Source organism: Petaurus breviceps, unplaced genomic scaffold (assembly GCF_028583685.1).
Source record: "Petaurus breviceps papuanus isolate PSGF00001 unplaced genomic scaffold, PetGlider_PUasm1.0 689, whole genome shotgun sequence".
Lineage (NCBI taxonomy): Eukaryota > Metazoa > Chordata > Mammalia > Diprotodontia > Petauridae > Petaurus > Petaurus breviceps.
Genome location: NW_027186458.1, coordinates 2569069 through 2588712, shown reverse-complemented (window position 1 = coordinate 2588712; position 19644 = coordinate 2569069). Strand labels below are relative to the sequence as shown.

Here is a 19644-nt window from a genome sequence, read left to right as displayed (position 1 = left end):
GCATCATCTCCCCGATTAGATTTTAAGGGCAGGGACTGTCTTTTGCCTCTTTCTGTGTCTTCAGGGCTTAGCACAGTGCCTGGCAAACAGTAGGTGTTTTATTAAAGTTTATTGATTAATTTATTAGGAATGATATAGAGATATGAGAATCACATGCATAGAGGTAATTATTAAACTCATGGGAGTTAATGAGGTCTTCCAGGGAGAATGCAGAGAGAAGAGAGTTCAAGGAAGAGGTTTGGAAGGCAATCCCTTGTCATAGGAACAGCTAGATAATAGGAGGAGAAAGAAGAGAGATAAGTGTCAAAAAAAAACCCACCGAGGGTCCCCAGGGTGCTTAACATCTTCAAAGACTACAGGGGGTCAAGGGAAAAGGTTGTAAGGTTTGGCAGTTAGGAGATCACTGGTAGCTTTGGAGAGAGAGGTGTCACTTTGAATGGTGAGGTTGGAAGCTACACTGTACGCCAATTTATCTTAAAGATGGAAAATACAGTGAAAATGTTTGCTAAGAAACTACATGTTTTTGAGATCTAGAAATATTTAGAATCAAAGTTTTATAGAATTAAAAATAGTCAGCTTATGGAAATACAATACAAGGTCTTGAGGTCAGGGATTCTTTTTCAGTTTTGTTTCTCTGGAGACTAATACAGTCCCTTGAACAAAGCAGGCACTCAGTAAATGCTAGTCAAATGGAATTGACTTGAAAAATGATGATTTCTCTAAGACCAAAAATATCTTCCGGAAATAAAAGGACTTTAGAGAGAATCTTATAATATCTCTGATATAATCTCTGATTTTACAGAATAGGAAACTGAGGTCCAGAAAGGGGAAATGCCTTGCCTAAGGTCACTTCAGAAGATTCAAATGCAGCTCTTTAGACCCTAATTCCAGGGCCCATTACACAAACACCCATGCCCTTCCTTAAGTGAAGACACTTTGTAGGAAGAATGAAAAGGATGCTGTGTGTCTGTGTGTGTGTTTATCCAGTAAACTCACATTTCAACTTCCCTCTCCAATTTGGCTCAGTAGTTGTCAATTGGCAGCTAGGTTCCTCAGTGGTTAGAGTACTGGGCCTGAGGTCAGGAAGAGAATTTCCTCAGTTCAAATCCAGCCTCCAACATTTACTAGCTGTGTGACCTTGGTCAAGTCACTTAATCCTGTTTGCCTCAGTTTCCTCATCTGTAAAATGAGCTGGAGAAGGAAATGGCAAACCACTGTAGTATGTTTGCCAAGAAAACTCCAAGTGGGATCATACAGAGTCAGGCATGGATAAAATGACTGTACAACATTTGGCAATCTTATTCAGTCTAGGCACAATTGTCTGTTTACCTTTTAAATTTAAACACATATATATACACACACACACAGGCACACTCACACCCACACTTGGTTATAAATGACCAGAATAATTTAGGTCTCAGTCCCTAACATAATTTTGAAAGAAAATGAAATAAGATCCTCCAATCTGAATTTAGCCTTGAGCGTTAGCAGCTTGAGGCAGCTTTCCTAAGGATTTGTGAATGGCCACAGGGTGACCACAAAGCCTGATGACATCCTTTCTCGGAGAATTCTTTTGTCGGTTGATTATGTCTTCATTTCTCTCTGTGGCTATCACTCTCCTCTGTGTGTTACCTTTGCTACAGCATGAAAGAGGCTAAGAGCCCCTTCCCTTCTTTCCTCCACATGTCACATACTCTGCTCCTAAGATAAGAAAGATTTGTGTGACACAGATACTTAATTCAAGAAAGACATGCATTATGTAGCTGAAATCAAAACTCATGCATTCATGTGACCTACTTACATCTCCAATGTGGAAAAGATTAAGGCCAACAACAAAATCGAAACTTCTGGTTAATCCAGTTGAATTTTAAATGTGAGAATGGAATTCCAAGCACTTAACACATTTTTCCTCATGACAGAGACTAAATTTATGGATGTGGTATCTTGAAATAAAAGAAAACCTTAAGTAATAAAAAAGGAATGAAGCTTAATGAGTTATAGGTTAGGTCAAGGGAGAGGCAATTAAAAAAAGGAAGAAGAAAGGGGGGAAAGCATCTTTTAGAAAGTTAGAATTTAGCATCATAGCTCTGGAGATGGAAAGAACCTTAGAGGGCATCAGATTCACTCCCTCATTTTGCACATGGAGAAACTGAGGCTTACAGAGAAATAACTTGTCTATGGTCATACTGGTAATTCAGGCAGTGAGCAGCAGAGCCAGAAAAAACATGTGGCTGTACACACACACACACACACACACACACACACACACACACACACACCCATACACACACACTCCTTTACTCCAGAAGATGTGTTAATGAATAAAAAAAATACAGGAGTCCATCAAGGACCTACCATGAAACTCAGGCAGTTTTGATTTAGTCTTTGAGAAGAAGCAGAGGAAACAGAAAAGTCCTAGTTTCTCAGATCTTTTTCTTTGGGTAATGTCAAAATGCACACATGTGTGCAGCAGGATTCAAATTATGCAGATAGGCAGGAACTTACAATGTGGATATCCTTGAATGTGCTAGAAAGGGGGGATGGGTTTTTTGAAAAGTTTTAGATGCCAGCATTTAGGAGCTGGGAAAGATGCTGGAGAAGATCTCTCTGGGTCATTCCCCTCCTTTCCCTCACTTCAGGGGTTTCAGGCTTGTACAAACACATCCGGAGGCCACTAATTGGTTCCACAGAAACACCTGAACTGGGTTATAAATGAAAGAAAGTTTAAGGAGAAGTAAAGAGGAGACAGAAGGAGAAGGGAGGAGAAGGGAGGAGAGGAGATGACAGGGAAAGAGAGAGGAGGAGTAAACAGGGAAGGATAGGGGAGGAGACAAGAGGAGAAGAGAGAAGGGAAGAGAGGAGAGAGGAGGGGAGAAGAGAAGACAGGACAGGAGAGGAGAAGAGAGGGGAGGGCAGGGGAGGAGAGGAGAGGGGAGGGGAGGAGAGGACAGGACAGGAGAGGAAAGGGAAGGGGAGGAGAGGAGAGGAGAGAGGAGGGGGAGAATAGAAGAAGACAGGAGAGGAGAGAAGAGGGGAGGGGAGGAGAGGAGAGGAGGGAGGGAGGGGAATTCCTAGCCCAATACAATCTTTCTCTGCCTTCTTTCCTACCATTCTGACACTATCACAATTGAAATACATGGAACCTCGCTTGACTAGGACCTATGCTACAATTTTCTTCGAATCAAGGTTGCCTTGTTCTAGAGGGTCTGAGTTCAAATGTGACTCACTTGTCACTAGTGTTACCTCGGCCATGGTGAGAAGCCTCTCTTGGCCTCAGTTTCCTCCTTTGTAAAACAAGGGGTTGCCATTGTTGATGTTTTGGTCCCTTTAATCTCTAAATACATAAACATGTATGTGCTTGCACACATACATGAGCATTTGTTCATACACATACATGCGCACACACATACATACATATATTTCCCAGCAGGGAAGCTAGTGGTAATGTTTCAAGCATTAGAAAGCTTCCAGACTAAGGAAATGATGTCTTATCACCCCCAGATAAGGGAGTGGCTGCAGAAGTGGAGGGCCACTCTTGGCTGCTCTCACTTTCTGATGAGGCTGGGGGCACCTTGGCCCAAACACCAGCCCCGTCAGAAGGTTTCTCAGCGGCCCAAACAATGAAGCTGGACCTCCTCCAACCGTGTTATGCTGTCAGGATGCCAATTATTTTTATTTGCCTTCATTAGCCTTCAGATCGAAAACAATTTGTTCTCTGGAGGGGAAAAAATAAAAACCACCACCAAACCATTCCCAAGTCCTTTGCTGACCCTTGGCATTGGCTCTTCGTTCCAGCAGACTCAGGCCTGCTGTGAAAGCTGATAACCTGAAGAAGGCCTGCTATGGAGAGGACATGGGCCCTCGCTCTTTATCGCTGACCTTTCCTCAAATGAGATGGTCAGAGAGAGGCCTTACCCAACCATCTATAGCAAGCTCTATTTTGCATGTTCTGGAAATGCCCGATCCAGGCCTTTGGCCAGGACTAGGTTTGTAAGAGTCAAAGGTCACCAGTCCTGAAAACAGAGGAAACAGCTCAGAGAATTTGGGTCTATTTTTTGTCTCTCGAATGAGGCCTCCAAACACATAAAAGCCCAATTCCTGACTTTCTAGGGGCAGATGCAGGAGACTGGAGATGCTTTTGTCTCCTTAGTTACAATACCATGCAACAAAACCAGATGTAATGGGGAAAACGTACAGGTTCTCTCTCCCTACTGGTTTTCACCAGAGCTTTTATTACATTCTGTTTCAATAAATAGACACATCCCCGTGCGCCATCTGCAATGTTACCACAGTACAAGGCTCGGTAAGATGAAGAGGCTGAGGAATGTCTCCTTGAACAATGTCCTGTTATTGACATCCCCCCATGGCCGCTGTGCAGAGCTCAGTTCAGGTAATAATAATTACTATTATTATAAAAACATTATCAACAACAAAAACGATGGAATATTAGTAATGGCTAACATTGACATGGCACTTACTATAGACCAAGAACCGTGTTAAGCACTTTACAAATATTACGTTATTTGATTTTCACAATAACTCTGAGAGGAAGACGCTATTATGATCCTCATTTTATAGATGAGGAAACTGAGCCAAACAGAGGCAGAATGCTCCATGAGGCCTCCTGGGGTTCAAAGAATTCAAATTTGTTTATTCAACAAATGAGCTCATTAAAAACAGCATGGGGTCCCTTTGCCAAACTACTGGTGAAGATACTTGGTTCTTTTGCCTTTGGAAAAAATTCAGTGACTCCATATGTTTTTGAATGTGCATCTATGGGTCACTTCATTTATGTTGCTACTTAGTCAACAAAAATTTATTAAGAATGTATTATGTGCCAGGTATTAAGCACTGAAGATACAAAAAGCACCCACTATGTGCCAGGCACTGCGCCAAACATGGAGGATATTTTTAAAACACCTACTATGTGCCAGCATTGCACTGAGGATACAAAACACCTACTATGTGCCAGGCACTGAAGATACAAAAAGCACCCACTATGTGCCAGGTGCTGTACTAAGCACTGAGGATATAAATAAAGGCACAAGAAACAATCTCTGTTTTCAAGGAGCTCACAATTTAATGGGGGAGACAATATGAAAATGGCAATGTACAAAAAAGATACCCACACCATAAACTGGAGATAATCGGCTAAATTTAAAATGTCAATCCCACTACCTGCATAGGAGGAATCGGGAATATTAGTAAGGCAGCTGATTTTATTTGACCCACATTGTCTTTGTTTGCAGCCCCAGTCCTTTAGTACAGTGTCTACACATAGTAAGCATGCAATAAATGCTAATTGACTGATTGACCACATGACTGTTGACAATGAATTTGTAAACCCATTAGGCAGGAACCATATTACATTATTTCAAATAAAGATGCAGCATCATGTAGTTTAACTTTAGATATGAAATCAGGACATTTGAGCTCAAATCTTGGTGCTGCTATTTGCTACCTGTGTGACCTAGGACACTTAACTTCTTAACTTGGACCTTAAGTGACTTAACCTATCTGAAGAAACCTCAGTTTCTTTGCCTATAAATCTACTGAGACTAGACTCAGATCACTTCTAGCCTCAGCAATTCAGTTCCCAGAAGCACTGGCAGACTGATCTGAGGGGGACAGTTGACAGCTTCTACCCTCAGGGTTCTATCACTAGCTGTCCTTCCAAAATGGCATCACTATGTTGCAAATGTGTCTGACTGGCTGATCCGACCAGTATGAGATGAAAAGTCTTCACTGTAGGTAGACACAAATCTTCCTCCACCCTTGGGGTTCTATCAACAGGTAACCATGAGGGGCCACTGGTTTCTCATATATATTTAGTTAGGCTTCTGCAAATAGCTTTGGGTATGCAAGGTTGGATATACCTGTGGCATGGGTTCCTGCTTCTACCAAATATAATGGACAAGGTTGCCTTATGTAGCATTCACTTTGGGCTTACTATTGTAAGACCTGTAAGCACTCAAAGACTGAGTGCCTGAGTGCTTCTGCCCTCCAGTTTTAGATAGACCCTATCTCCAAGTTTATGACCTTGTGATGTATTTCATCTGGTTAATTATCAATTGCAAAAAACACTGAGTTTTTCATGCCTCAACTTTATTCTATATTTTAAATCCAATTCTGATATCTTCTCCCATTAGAATGTAAACTCCTTGAGTATAAGGATTATTTTGTCTTTATACTTTTGTATCCCCAGTGCCTAGCACATAGAATGCACATAAGTTCTTGTTTCTCTCTCTCTCTCTCTCTCTCTCTCTCTCTCTCTCTCTCTCTCTCTTTCTCTCTCTCTGTCTCTTTTTTTCTCTCTCTCTATCTCTGTCTGTCTCTGTGTCGTCTCTCTCTCTGTCCCTCTATCTCTGTCTGTCTCTGCAGTGTAGAGGGGACCCTGGACTTTTTACAACTCTGCCGATATAGCCTAAGCATTGATGTGGTCTACTGGAATTGATTGACACTGGGAAGATCTTGGCAATGGATTGTATCTGCTTTCTGATGAAAAACCTCATTAAGTAGAGAAAAGCTTATCTCCAATGGACTGACCATCTGGTAATGAGTTAGTTTTTTGGCCATAGCAACTCATAAAGGAAAAATATATATAAAATGATCTTCAATTTTTCAGAGTTATTGTAAGGTGGGAAGGAAGTGCTAAGGTTGTCTACAAACTTCAACTTTATTGAAAATGCTCTAAATGTTAAGTTCCTTGTTAAATGACTGAGTGGAATTTCTATAGGAGAAATTAAATCACATGATTCTTGATATTCTCCTTAAAATCTAATCAAGAAATAATGGAAAAGTTTCAGCTAAATGGAAGCATGAGTTATAGATTTTCCTTGGAGAGTCAAATACAGTGTTGGTAGAGTTTTTATTGTGTACCCAAAGTCAGTGAGAAATCATATTACATGGGAAATTTGGTCCTTTTGTAATGCAGTGCACATGACAAATACATATGAAAAAATGACCTTATTAAAGCTTATACATCAACATTCATTGCCAACGTCAAAAGGGTGGAGAAATTTGATGTACAACTCAATAAGATCTTAGGTTAAATCAACACATACCTTAATATTAAGTGATTTTAATACAAAGATGGGGAGAGACAAGGAAGGCAAAAATATATTGCATCATGTGGATTTGGAATAAGGATAGAGAGAATCCAAAGTCCTATGGAAGGTATAGAAGCCTTGTGCCACCATATTGTGTGTGTGGGGGCTCCATTGACTATTCCACCCACTTTAAAGTAGTTAAACATTTTCCATTAATTCTTGCAGCTTCTTGGCTTGTCCTTCACAATATTTCTTGATTCCAGTCATATCTATGGCAGGTAAATGTAAAATTAGGCTAAAATCATTCTTTGCAAAAACATTTGTGGCTCTGCTTTTTTTTCTGTGAATATTTTAAGTTTTATTCTTAATTTATGGAATAAAACAAGTATTTCCATAACATAGTACAGTAAAAAAGATGATTTCAAATCTACTATGTATAACTTGAAATTCCATTAAAATATACAACAAATATTATGTACATTTCTTTTTTTCTTCCCTCCTCAGCTTTGCTTTTACAAGCTGAAGGGTTAAGAAAGATGGGTGAATTCTTCATTTGTGCAGTGGAAGGAATGAGTTGATTTCCAAATTCCTGGGCTTCTTAATGGGTTACTGTTTTTAGTAGGTTATCACAGTGTTTCTCACTGAGTCAATAGCCTCCCCAGATCAGCAGGCAGGCACCAGCTGTCATTTCTCTCCCTGCCCCCTGCTCTTTCCCCACAGTGGTTCTGAAAGATTTTGACAAGTTGACTCATCTTCATCAGTTTTAAAGGAGTAGGATAATCAATGGAGCCATACCATTATATTATGAATATTTTCTTTAAAATAAGAAAGGAGGGGGGCAGAGTTAAGATGGCAGAGTAGAAACAGGACTTCCATGGGGCTCCGGCTCCCACCTCCTCCAATTTATGTAAAAAATGACTCTAAACAAAATTTGGTGCTAAAGAACCCATGGAATGACAGAGAGAAGCTAACCTCCCACTGAAGCAAGTCTGGCAGGCTGGCAGGAAGGAGCTAGCACAGCATTCTGGGAGCTGAGCTTAGCCCCGAGTGAGCCCTAGGTTTTAGCCTCAGGGTGGCCTGATCAGCTGCTGGCTGGAGGGACTTCAGATCATCAGCTGCTGTGGTGGTTTCCAGAATTATCAACCCACAAATGCTAAAGACAAAGTGAGAGCTCAGTGCAGTGTGGACTTTGGGAACCAGGAATCCAGGTATTTGTCCCCTGGAGGGAGAAGAGGCTGAGGCTCCATAGCTGTGCAGCTGCCATCAAGTGGCTACTTCAGAGCTCCTGGCCTGCAGATTGTAGGGGGACCAAGCAACCAGCCTGAGGGGTAATCACTCTTGCTTTAACCTGCTTGGATCTGGATCACTGTCTAGGGTGGAGGTCCTGGAGAGCATGACCAGTATGCCAGAGCATGTGGAGGTTTTAGAGAGGGCACCCAACTAATAGCTCCAGCAGCTAAGAAAACCCCAGCAATTGGGACAAAGCTCCCCTTTCTGGTAGCAGAGCTCTACTGTGGCAAAAAGCTCAAAAGTCAAGTAATTGAGTGGCAACATGAGCAAGCAAAGGAAGCAAAGCAAGAAGAGGAATACAACATTAGACTCCTATTTTGGGGACAAAGAGGATCAAAGCTTGGAATAGGAGGAAGAGAATGAAATCAGAACTCCTGCACCAAAAGCTTCCAAAAAAAAAAAAAACATGAGCTGGTTATAGGCCATAGAGGAGCTTAAGAAGGATTTTGAAAACCAAATGAGAGGAGTGGAGGGAAAATTGGGAAGAGAAATGAGAACAATGAAAGAAAATTATGAAATGAGTCAACAACCTGACTGAAGAAAATAACATCTTGAAAAATAGACTAACTCAAGTGGCAAAAGATGCTCAAAAAAGCAATGAGGAGAATGCCTTAAAAAGCCAAATTTGCCAGAGAGAAAAAGAATCTCAAAATCTCACTGAAGAGAATTATTCCTTCAGAATTAGATTGGAGTAAATGTAAGCTAGAGATTTTATGAGAAATCAAGGTGCTATTAAACAAATCCAAACAAATGAAAAAAATAGAAGGCAATGTGAAATATCTCATTGGAAAAACCACTGACCTCAAAAATAGATCCAGGAGAGATAATTTAAAAATTATTGGACTACCTGAAAGCCATGATCAAAAAAAGAACCTAGAAATCATCCTTCAAGAAATTCTCAAGGAAAATTGCCGTGATGTTTTAGAACCAGAAGACAAAATAGAGGTTGAAAGAATCCACCAATCACCTCCTGACAAAGATCCTCAAAAGAAAAGTCTTAGGAATATTATAGCCAGGTTCCAGAGTTCCCAGATCAAGGATAAAATATTACAAGCAGCCAGGAAGAAATAATTTGAATATTGTGGAAACACAATCAGGATAACACAGAATCTGTCAGCTTCTACACTGAGGGATCAAAAGGCTTGGAATATGATATTCTGAAAGTCAAAGAAGCTGGGAGTAAAACCAAGAATCATCTACCCAGCAAAATTGAGTATCATGTTTCAGGGGAAAATATGGATATTCAGTGGAATAGAGGACTTTCAAGCATTCTTGATGGAAAAAGCAAAGTTGAATAGAAAATTTGACATTCAGATACAAGAAGCAAGAGAAGCATGAGAAGGTAAACAGGGAAAAGAAATCATAATGAACATATCAACGTTGAACTATTTATATTCCTAGATGGAAAAATGATAATTGTAACAGATGAAACTTTTCTAAGTATGAAAATAGTTGAAGGGAATATATATATATATATATGTATGTATATATGTCTGTATAGGAGGGTATATGGCTGTATGAATACATATGTGAGTGTGTATATATGTGTACAAGTATATGTAGACAGAGAGCACAGGACCAATTGAATAGGAAGGGATGATAATTAAAAGGTGAAATTAAGAGGTGAGAGAGGAATATAATGAGAGGAGATGGGGAGATACAGAATGGTGTAAATTATCTCATATAGAGGAGGCAAGGGAAAACTTACAATGGAGGGGAAGAACAGGAAGGCAAAAAGGAATGAGTCAGCCTTATTCTCGTTGAATTTGGCTTAGGGAGGGAATGGAATACACACTAAATAGGGTATCTCACCCTACAGGAGAGTAGGGGAGAAGGAGCTAAGAGGGGGGATGATAGAAGGGAGGGCAGGCTGGGGGGGGGAAGGGGAGTTGGAAGTACCCACTTTTGAAAAGGGATAGGATCAAAGTAGAAAATAGAACAAGTGGGGGGTGGGATAGGATGGAAGGAAATATAGTCAGTCTTTTACAATATATCCACTATGGAAATGATTTGCATAGCTACACATGTATAACATATATTGAATTGCTTATCTTCCCAGTAAGGGTGGATGATGAGGGAGGAAGGGAAAGAATCTGGAATTCAAAGTTTAAAATCAAATGTTTAATATATATATATATATATATATATACACAGTTTTACATGTAACAGGGAAATAAGATATACAGGCACTGCAGCATAGAGATCTACTATGCCCTAGTAGAGTCAGAGGGTATATGGGGGAAGATATGGGAGAGAGCATATTGAGGGAGGGGATATTCAGTGGGATCACTGCTTTGGGGTGGCGGGTAGGGGAAAAATGGGGAGAAAATTTGTAACTTAAAATTTTGTGGAAATGAATGATGTAAACTAAAAAATTAAAAAGGAGAGAAAAAATAAAAAAAAGAAAAGCAAGGAAAAAGAAGAAAGAAAAAAAGAAAAAATAAGTGGGGACTAGGCATAGTGAGTTCTGAGTAATATCATCACTATATATGGATATACATATAGCTCTCTCTCTCTATATATGTATATATACATATATAATTATACACACACATAGAAACAGAAAGTGAAAGATGCATTACAGATATGGGTCATCATTCCTGAATCAGCCATCTATGTACAGTAGTATCTTACTTGTTAGGAAAAAAAAAAACTTAAAAAAACAAAACTAGAAATAAAAATTAAAAAAAATGAGAAAAAGTACAGCGTTTTGTTTTTTTCGTCTAGGTCTCTGCAATCTGAGTTTCTGAGATATGGCCAAGCCTCACTCAGAAGAATCAGCACTTCTAGTGCATGATTCCGGACTGGTAGCTTGACAGGGAGGAGATGCTGTCCAATCTTTCCCTTGTATTTGTAGAACAGCCAGGTGAAGTGGCTAGATGTAGGGGGGGGGAACTGATGGCCAGTAGGCCATGTGTGGCCCTCTAGGTCCTCAAGTATGGCTCTTTGACTGAATCCAAACTTCACACAACAAATCCTGTGGCTTAAAGGCCACAGGTTCCTCATCCTGGGAGCATTGGGCTTGGAGTTAGGAAGACCTGAGTTCAAATCCAACCTTAGACGTTGTGTCTCTGGGCAAAAATTTAACCTCCCTGTGCCTCAGTTTCCTCGTCTATGAGATGGGGACAATAATAGTAGGTACTTCTCAGGGTTGTTGGGAGGATAAGATGAGATAACATTTGTAAAGCATTGCTTTCTGTGTGGTTCAATGATAGAGTGTTAACAAGGGTAATTGCAGGTGATCAGCCTGGAAAACTGCCCTTCTTGAATTACTATCTGCTGAAACTGGCAGCATTGAGGGACCTTCATACAAACATATCATCACCTTGTTCATATCAATCAATCATTCAATCAGTCAACGAGCATTAATTCAGTGCCTATTATGTTCTAGACACTGGGAATATAGGTACAAAGAATGAAGCAATCCCTCCTTACAAGGAATGTACATTCTAAAGCAAAATAAGAGGAAGCTAAATTCCTCGTTTTGTATACCTGGGAGAGGACAGGGCCAATCAATCATAAAGCATTTAGGAAGCACATTTTCTTTTCCAGGTCCTGTCCTGCCGGGGATTCAAATACAATGAATGAAGCAATACCTATTTGCAAAGAACTTAAATTCTAACAGGATGATGAGCACACATAAACAGAATGCACAGAGAAGACATAAATGTCAGGACAAAAAGGTTGTCCTTAGACAAGTGATATTCCTTTAACTGGTATAACCTATGCCAGATTGCTTGCTGTCTTGGGGAGGGGGGAGGCAGGGAAGAAAACTTTGGAACTCAAAATCTTTCCAAAAATGAATGTTGAAAATCATTTTTACATATAATTGGAAAAAATAAAATACTATTATATTTTAAAAATTAAAAAAAGTTAACATGTGCTCATATAATTAGAAAATATTGCCTAGAAAACAGAAGTAATGAAATAACAGATGTCCAAAACTACCAAAGAGAGCTTTTTATAGATGGTGGAAACACAAAGAAAATTCTGAAATGCCCATTAAAATAACTTGCCAAGACCAACTGACTTCTTTATACTTCTATTACAAATAATAGTTTCATGAGTTTTTTGAACTGATTCCTAAATATTTCTTGGGTTTGTCGAACTGAATGTAGGAAAGAGAGGAGATCGATCAGCCCAGCAACAAGGTACAAACAGAGAACATCGCTGCTCCTCTGGGGTGTGGCAGCAAACTTACTCCAAGTTCATAAGGAAATCCAGGTCACAGACGTCTCTAGCACATAAAATGAAGGCATAATTCGCTCTTGACCTTGGATCCTAAGGGTTGCTGAAGCATGGCAGAGAGGATTTTTCCTGGCCACTTGGGAGACTATGAAAGACATTCATTTTCAGGCCGGGCAGAGGTAATTACCATTCCATTATGTTAGAGGTTAACAGTGCGATTTCCTCTCAGTGCCTGCCTTTATGGAATGTTCGGCCCCACTGCCTTTATTAAATCCAGGTAATGAAGGGAATCACAGTATTATTAACCTCTAACACTGATGAAAAATTAGACTAAAGGCAAAGTGGGGTAAAAGCGGGGTTATTGGGTCACCCTTCTCTCTGACTACCACTCAAAACCCACAAGGGCTTTTCATGGCCCTTTGCCCATGTTAATTGTTAGAAAATTGTAAGGAAGGTGAAACATAGGAGGGGGAAAGGTCTCAGGAGTCTGAGGGATTAATCTGATCTTTTCCAGCTGTCATCAACATATCATGTAGTTATCCGTGCCATGGTGGATATAAATATTGACACAAATAATAGGACTTGCTCTTACTAGTGTAGTAAAGGCAACATTACTGTGGAGAGTCTACAAAATTCTTACAGTTTCTGGGCACACATGTACCTCTGCATTGAAGGACGTGTTCTTGAGATGAAGAGGCAAGCTCCTCTTTGGTCCCTGAGTAGGGTGAGCCAATGACCCAGCGACCCTTAAAAAGGGAGTGAAACACTCTCTGGTGCTTATTTCCTTTGGTTCCCCCTCAAGTGGCAAGTGGCTTTCCCCTCCTGGATTTCCCATGGAGGGTGTGCAAGGGGCTGCCTTTCCTCTATCTCTATAGGAGTAGCAGACCACAAGCACATTGTAGTCAAAGCATGTGTTGGCTCAGGTGAACCTAAGTTTGGACCTTGGATCTGTTTCTTCTCTTTGGTTTATTTCCTGCACGTGATAAACAATGATCCTGAGATAGACATTTCCAGCCTTGAATGAAGCTTGATGAGTTTGAGAAGTCAGTTGATCCTGGACCTCAGCCAGCGCTGACTGCCCTTTGGGAGGGACCCCCAGAAAATCTCACAGCCATTCTTGGAGAAAATGACCATTAAGTGGAAGAAGGTCTCAGTCTCCTAGGCAGCTTGACAGAAGACATGGTCCTTGGTGAATCAGTTAGACAGTGCAGAGCCAGAGGTGAAATGCGAAATGGTTAAGTGGCCCAGAAAATCTTCATATCTTGATGATTTAGTGATCAGCTTCATAGGTGAATATAACAGTAGTTATAAGTTGTTATTTCTGCCGTTTGTCTTTTACCAACACACAGTTGTGTCTTTTATGATGAGGATTTCTTGAGTATGGAGGAAATATACAGGTGTTTCACGTGATTTGAATTATACACTGAGTATCTTTTTTCTTAACTTTTTGGGGAATCCCTGGACATGAGTCAAACCCAAGTTTTAAGTAATTTTCTTCCCAGACTCCAAGATAGGGGTGGAAGATATAGAGAGAATGAGACAAAAGAGCAGACCCCCTCTCTTCAGGGGTCAGACTCCCTTCAGACTGAATGTGGTCTAGAGCTGAGCAAGGCCCCTTAGCAGAGAGGAAGATGGTGAGTGACCCAGTCACATTGGTCCCCTCAGTGGTTGTTATTATTACACTGGGAAGGGAATTCATTTTGATAAATTGAGCTCTGTGCAAAGAAGACATTAGATGTATTTAGTAAATGATAGCAGTTGAACTCAGCAGAAGTCCCAAAGGAGGATGACCCAAAACGTTTCTTTGGAGTGAGAAAATTTTTAAGCAAAATTCTTCCCATCCTTGCCCGCTCTCATTCCTTTCTGACACCTCCCCATCTGTTTGTTTTGTTTTTGGTCACTTTGGCATTGTTGGTCGGGGGCTGTAAAAGGGCTGAAAAATGACCTTATTTGAGCTTATACTAGGAAGGAAGAGACCCAAATGAAATTAGAAGTTTAAGAGAAATCAAAATGTGAACTTCTAAAAAGTGGTTGTATGTATTAAAACTATGTTTTACAGAAGTTTCATTGCAGAAATCCTTTAAAAGAAAGGGATGTCCCTTGTATATCAAATAGGTTTTGATTTGTACAAATAGGATTTATATATATATGTATATGTACATATATGTATGTACATATATGTATGTATATATATATATATATAGTAGACTGTCTTGGTATTTATTTTGAGCATCTAGGTGGTATAGTGGATAGAGTGTGGGGCCTGAAGACAAGAAGACTTCTCTTCCTGAGCTAAAATCTGGTCTCAGAAACTTACTAACTCTGTGACCTTGGGTAAGTCGCTTAACCCTACTTGCCTCAGTTCCCTCATCTGTAAAATGAGCTGGAGAAGGAAATGGTAAACCATAGGAAGACCTATGTTCAAATCCCACTTTTCATATATTTTTCATATATTCTGGGTGCATGACCCTCAGGACGTCATTTAATTCCTAATCAACATTCTAAGTCTGTAGGTTAGAGAGCAGTTGATAATATGGATTGGTGGAAGGAGTGTCCATACTGGGAGTTCCTCACGTTGATGAAATAAATCACAGGTATAGATCTCCAGCCTTCACCTTGCCACCCAAGTGCCTCTTTGGGCTAGAGTGAGGGAAGTATCAGACATAACCTTTCAGCTTTACAGAACACTTTTTGCCTCAAGGGCCTATAATATCCAATATAGAATATGGGTCTTTTTAGAAATGAGGAAAGTGAAGCACAGAAATTAAGTGGTTTTCTCAGAATCATAAATAATAAACACTCAGGCCACCCCTGAGGTCCAGAGTCTTTGTCACCATAGCAGATTAAGTGCATTATTATTTTTATAACTTAATATTAGTTTATAGTCAAAATGAATATGAAATACAATTGTTTTTCTTTTACTGACTATGACATAAAAACTTGTTCTTTCTTCATATCACACAATGGACTAAAGAAGAGATTTTAAAGCCTGGGGTCTGAGAATGTTGTGTGTGTGTGTGTGTGTGTGTGTGTGTGTGTACAATGGTAGTTCAACATAATTGGTATCCTTTGTATTTCATTTTATGCACTTAAAATCATGATTCTAACGGGGTCCATAGAAAGGTATTCATGATACAAAAAATAATGGTTAAGAATCCCTGGACTAGCAAATCCAAGATTCCATTGGTTCTTGTCTTTTTGTTTGTTTCGTTTTGTTATTTTTCCAAAATGCATTTGATTTAGTAGAATAAAGCACAACCTTGAATGTTCTTCTCCAGCAAGGCTTTCCAAGTGAATACATTCAGATCTTACAAAGTTCCTCACAAGACATATCATGGGTGAACTGGTCAATGAGGCCCAGCCTTGGGAACAGGCACAAGTATAGACTGTCTGCTTGGGACCCTTATGGATGGCTGGACAAGCCACTTCTGAAAGTTCTTGATGACCAGAAGCAAGGGTCCGAACTCTCCACTTTAAAGCATAGACATGTATTTTATTACTGATGTGCTTACTGCTAGTGAAGAAAACCTTTTGATCGGTGTCAGAGCAAGATCTCAGTGTATATGCAAAAAGGCACTTAATGATCCAAATTGATCTTTTACAATTTTTCTTGCTTGCTCTGAAGTGTAAACATAAAGAGCTTGGAAGGGTGGGAGTGGGGCATCTCCCTTTCCCATAGTAAATACCTGATCTTTTTCGTTCTCTTATTTGATTTTATGTCCTCTTTACCATTTTTCATTCCAGCTGGTATAATCCATCCTTATAACCTTACCATTGTATAATGTGAAAGTATTTACAGATTCTATACTTGATTATAAGATGCCATGGGGGGGAGGGGAAGGAGGGGGACAAAATGTGAAATTCAAGGAATTGTGGAATTGAATCCTGTAAACTAAAAGGAAACAAACAAATTAATAAATTAAAAAAAAAGAAAAGAAAATATACTCTGGCCTCTAATAGGCTGAATGTGGTCACCTGGAGCCTGTGGCAGGAGGCTTGGTTTTCAGGAATGCCCACATCTTGGTGCTTTGTGATTGGGCAGTGGGTCAAGAGGGTTGTGACATTCTCTGTGCCAGGAGAAGGCTATATATACCCTTATCTGAGATTTTGTTTGGGGGCTCACTTTGAGAAATTTTGTGTGATTTGACCAGACAAGACTCTGGGCAGCAGTTGAGCCCTCCAGCTTTGAAAACCCAGATGTTGGTGCTTCCCTCTCTGGTAAATGACTAGGTGTGGATATAATGGTCAGACAGTTGGAAGCCTGTCTGCTTGATCTGTTTCTCTGTCTGTTTGTAGCTTCTGCTTGTAACTTGTTTGTATTCTCTGAAGTTTGGGGTGCTAACCTTTTCCCCCTGAACTAGGTAAATGACATATGTTTGATTAAAGCAAGATTGTTAACCCATTTGGAGTTGCTTTCCTTTAGAAAAGCAGATCTAAGAACCTGTGTTGGCAGCCACTCTGGAGATGCTAGGGTGCTTTTTGCTACACCTTTCTTCCTCCCTTCTTCCCTTCCTCCCTTCCTTTCTTTCTTCCTTCCTTCCTTCCTCTCTCCTTTCCTCTCTTCCTTCCTCCCCCTCTTCCTATTTTCCTTCCTTATTCCTTTCTTTCCTCCTTTCCTTCCTTCTTTCTTTCCTTCCTTTTTTTCTTCCTTCTTTTCTTTCATTCATTCATTCTCTTTTTGTGTATATTCTTGTACTCTAGTTATTGATACATATTTCAAATAAATTTCCCTTTGTAAAAGGTAATGATTTCAAGAATTTGTTGATAATGAAGAGAAATTGACCAGATTGATTGTTGATTATGGATTTTTATTGATGATGCTGAGGAAATTTTAACTGGCATTTGAAATTTATATTAGGGGCAACAAAACACATTGGAATGGGACTTGGGCTGATAGTATTGGAACAACTCCACTGCTGAGGGGAAGATTGAGCTAACTAGTCCTTCCTGAATGGTTCAAGAAGGAGAATTTGGGATGAGGAGCAGTGCATATATTGCTACAGATGTGTAAAAGGATGGGGATGGAGAGTATTGTCAGGTTCTGAGATAAATGAAGTCCTAAAAGTTGCACTTGGAGACTCCCCGCTTGACTTATTTGATGGCTATTTCTCTCTCTGGCTGCAGTAATGGTCTAGTAGGTATATTTTAGGATAAACAAGTTCATCAAAAACATTGTGATTCTCTCTCTCTCTCATACACACACACACACACACACACACACACACACACACACACCACAGACTGAGCAGCCAGCATTAAAACTAGTATCTCTTTAAGACGTATTTTGCATTTTTTCTTATTATGCATTCGAAACTATTAAAAACAGATACTAAATCAGTGCCCATTCTTCTTACTTGCATGCATGTGGAGAGATTAGAAGAATAAGGAATGAGTTCGGGAAAGGAGGAGATCTAAATAATTGAAGTTTTGCAAACCCAATTGGATCTTTTCATTGTAAACTGGATAATGACTTAAGCCATATGGTTAACAAAGATGAGTGTATGTATATGTGTTTGTTAGTGTGTATGTGTGTGTGTGTATGAGAGAAAGGAAGAGAGAAAGAAAAGAAGGAAGGAAGAAAGAAAGATGAAAGGGAGGAAAAGAAGAAAGGGAGGAAGGAAGGAGGGAGGGAGATAAAGAAAGATAGATGGATAGAGAGACAGAGACAGACAGAGACAGAGAGAGAGAGAGAGAGAGAGAGAGAGAGAGAGAGAGAGAGAGAGAGAATTACTGGCAGTCACTCATAACAATGAGCTGGGAGGCACAGAGGTACTTAAATAAGTTTTAAGGCAATCCTATTTTTCTTTTCCCCTGAAAGGCAGCATATGTAGAAGATGCCCTAGAAAGGGAATGCATTGCTGCAGATGCTTCATCCGATGAAGAGAGTAGGCATAACTTCCCAATTCATGAGCAGTTGGGCCCCAGCCTTAGTACTGATAGCTCTGTCTGTCCACTTCACAAGCAACATTAGATGCTTATATGCATATGCATATATGTATATGTGTGCACACATGCATACATACCTATATCCATACACATAACTACATACAAACATATATGTGTGTGTATACAAAAGGTGTCAGGTAATTTGGAGGAATTGTACACTAGTAATTGGTGGGATCAGCAAAGGTCTCATGAAGGTGGTACTGGAGCTAAATCTTGAAAGAGACTCAGGATTTTAAAGGGGCAGAGGTGTAGAGAGAGTGAGTGGATTCCAGGTTTCAGGAACAGCCAGCAAAAAGGCAAGAAGGCGAGAAATGGAAGGCTATGTTTGAGGAACAGCAGACCATCCAGACTGACTTGACCAGAGGGTGTGTGAATGAGAAGTAATTGTCATAAAGCTGAAAAGGAGGATGAGGGTCATGTTGGCTTTCAGAACCAAACATGAGGGTTTGTATTGATCTCAGTAATACTAGGGGCTAGTGGAGTTTGTAGAGTAAGGTGAGTGACATGGTAAGACATGAACTGTAGGAAAATCTTTTTCTTTGGCAGCTTGAGTGGAGGCTGACTTGGAGTGGGGAGAGACTAAAGGCAGGGAGCCCATTAAGGAGCTTACTGCAGTAGTTATGATTAACTAGGGTGGTGGCTGTGTATGTGTGAAAGGAAGGGGCAGATGTGATATTTGATGTTTTCAGAGGTAGTAATGGCCAGATTTGGCAAGGATTAGGATATATGAGGAGAGAGTCAGCAAAGATATATATATATATATATATATATATATATATATATATATATATATATCAGCAATGATGTGGAAGTTGAGAAACCGGGTGACTAGAAAGATGGTGACTGCATCAACAGGAACAGGGAAGTTTGGTAGAGGGGTGAGTGTTTTGGGGAAAGATAAAGTTTAGCTTTGGACATGTCAAGTTTGAGATGTCTAAGTAGTATGCAAGTTGAAGTTATCTGCAAAAAAATTATAATTAAACTCATGACATGGCAATGAAATTCTCATCTCATCAGTACCTTCTGCCCCTCTCATTGGAGGGTAGAGCCATAAACCCCTCTATTTGTATATGGAAACAGAACTGACATCTCCCATATATTTCCTCCTACCTGGCTATGTTCATTTTGAACTTCTTTGATTTATTCATCTCCCCCATTTCCCAATTAGATT

At 39.9% G+C, this 19644-nt stretch overlaps 1 long non-coding RNA gene across 3 annotated transcripts in view; it reads left to right on the top strand.

Moving 5' to 3' along the window:
* LOC138174501 (uncharacterized) overlaps positions 1-19644 on the top strand; it is a 189719-nt gene that overhangs the window by 62783 nt on the left and 107292 nt on the right. For 2 of the 3 annotated variants that reach the window (XR_011171753.1, XR_011171751.1), the window contains exons 4-5: positions 4257-4390; positions 11892-12128. This is a non-coding gene — a long non-coding RNA (uncharacterized lncRNA). Of the gene's footprint in view, positions 1-4256; positions 4391-11891; positions 12129-19644 lie in introns of those variants that run through there. The other variant, XR_011171752.1, reaches the window with a different exon arrangement.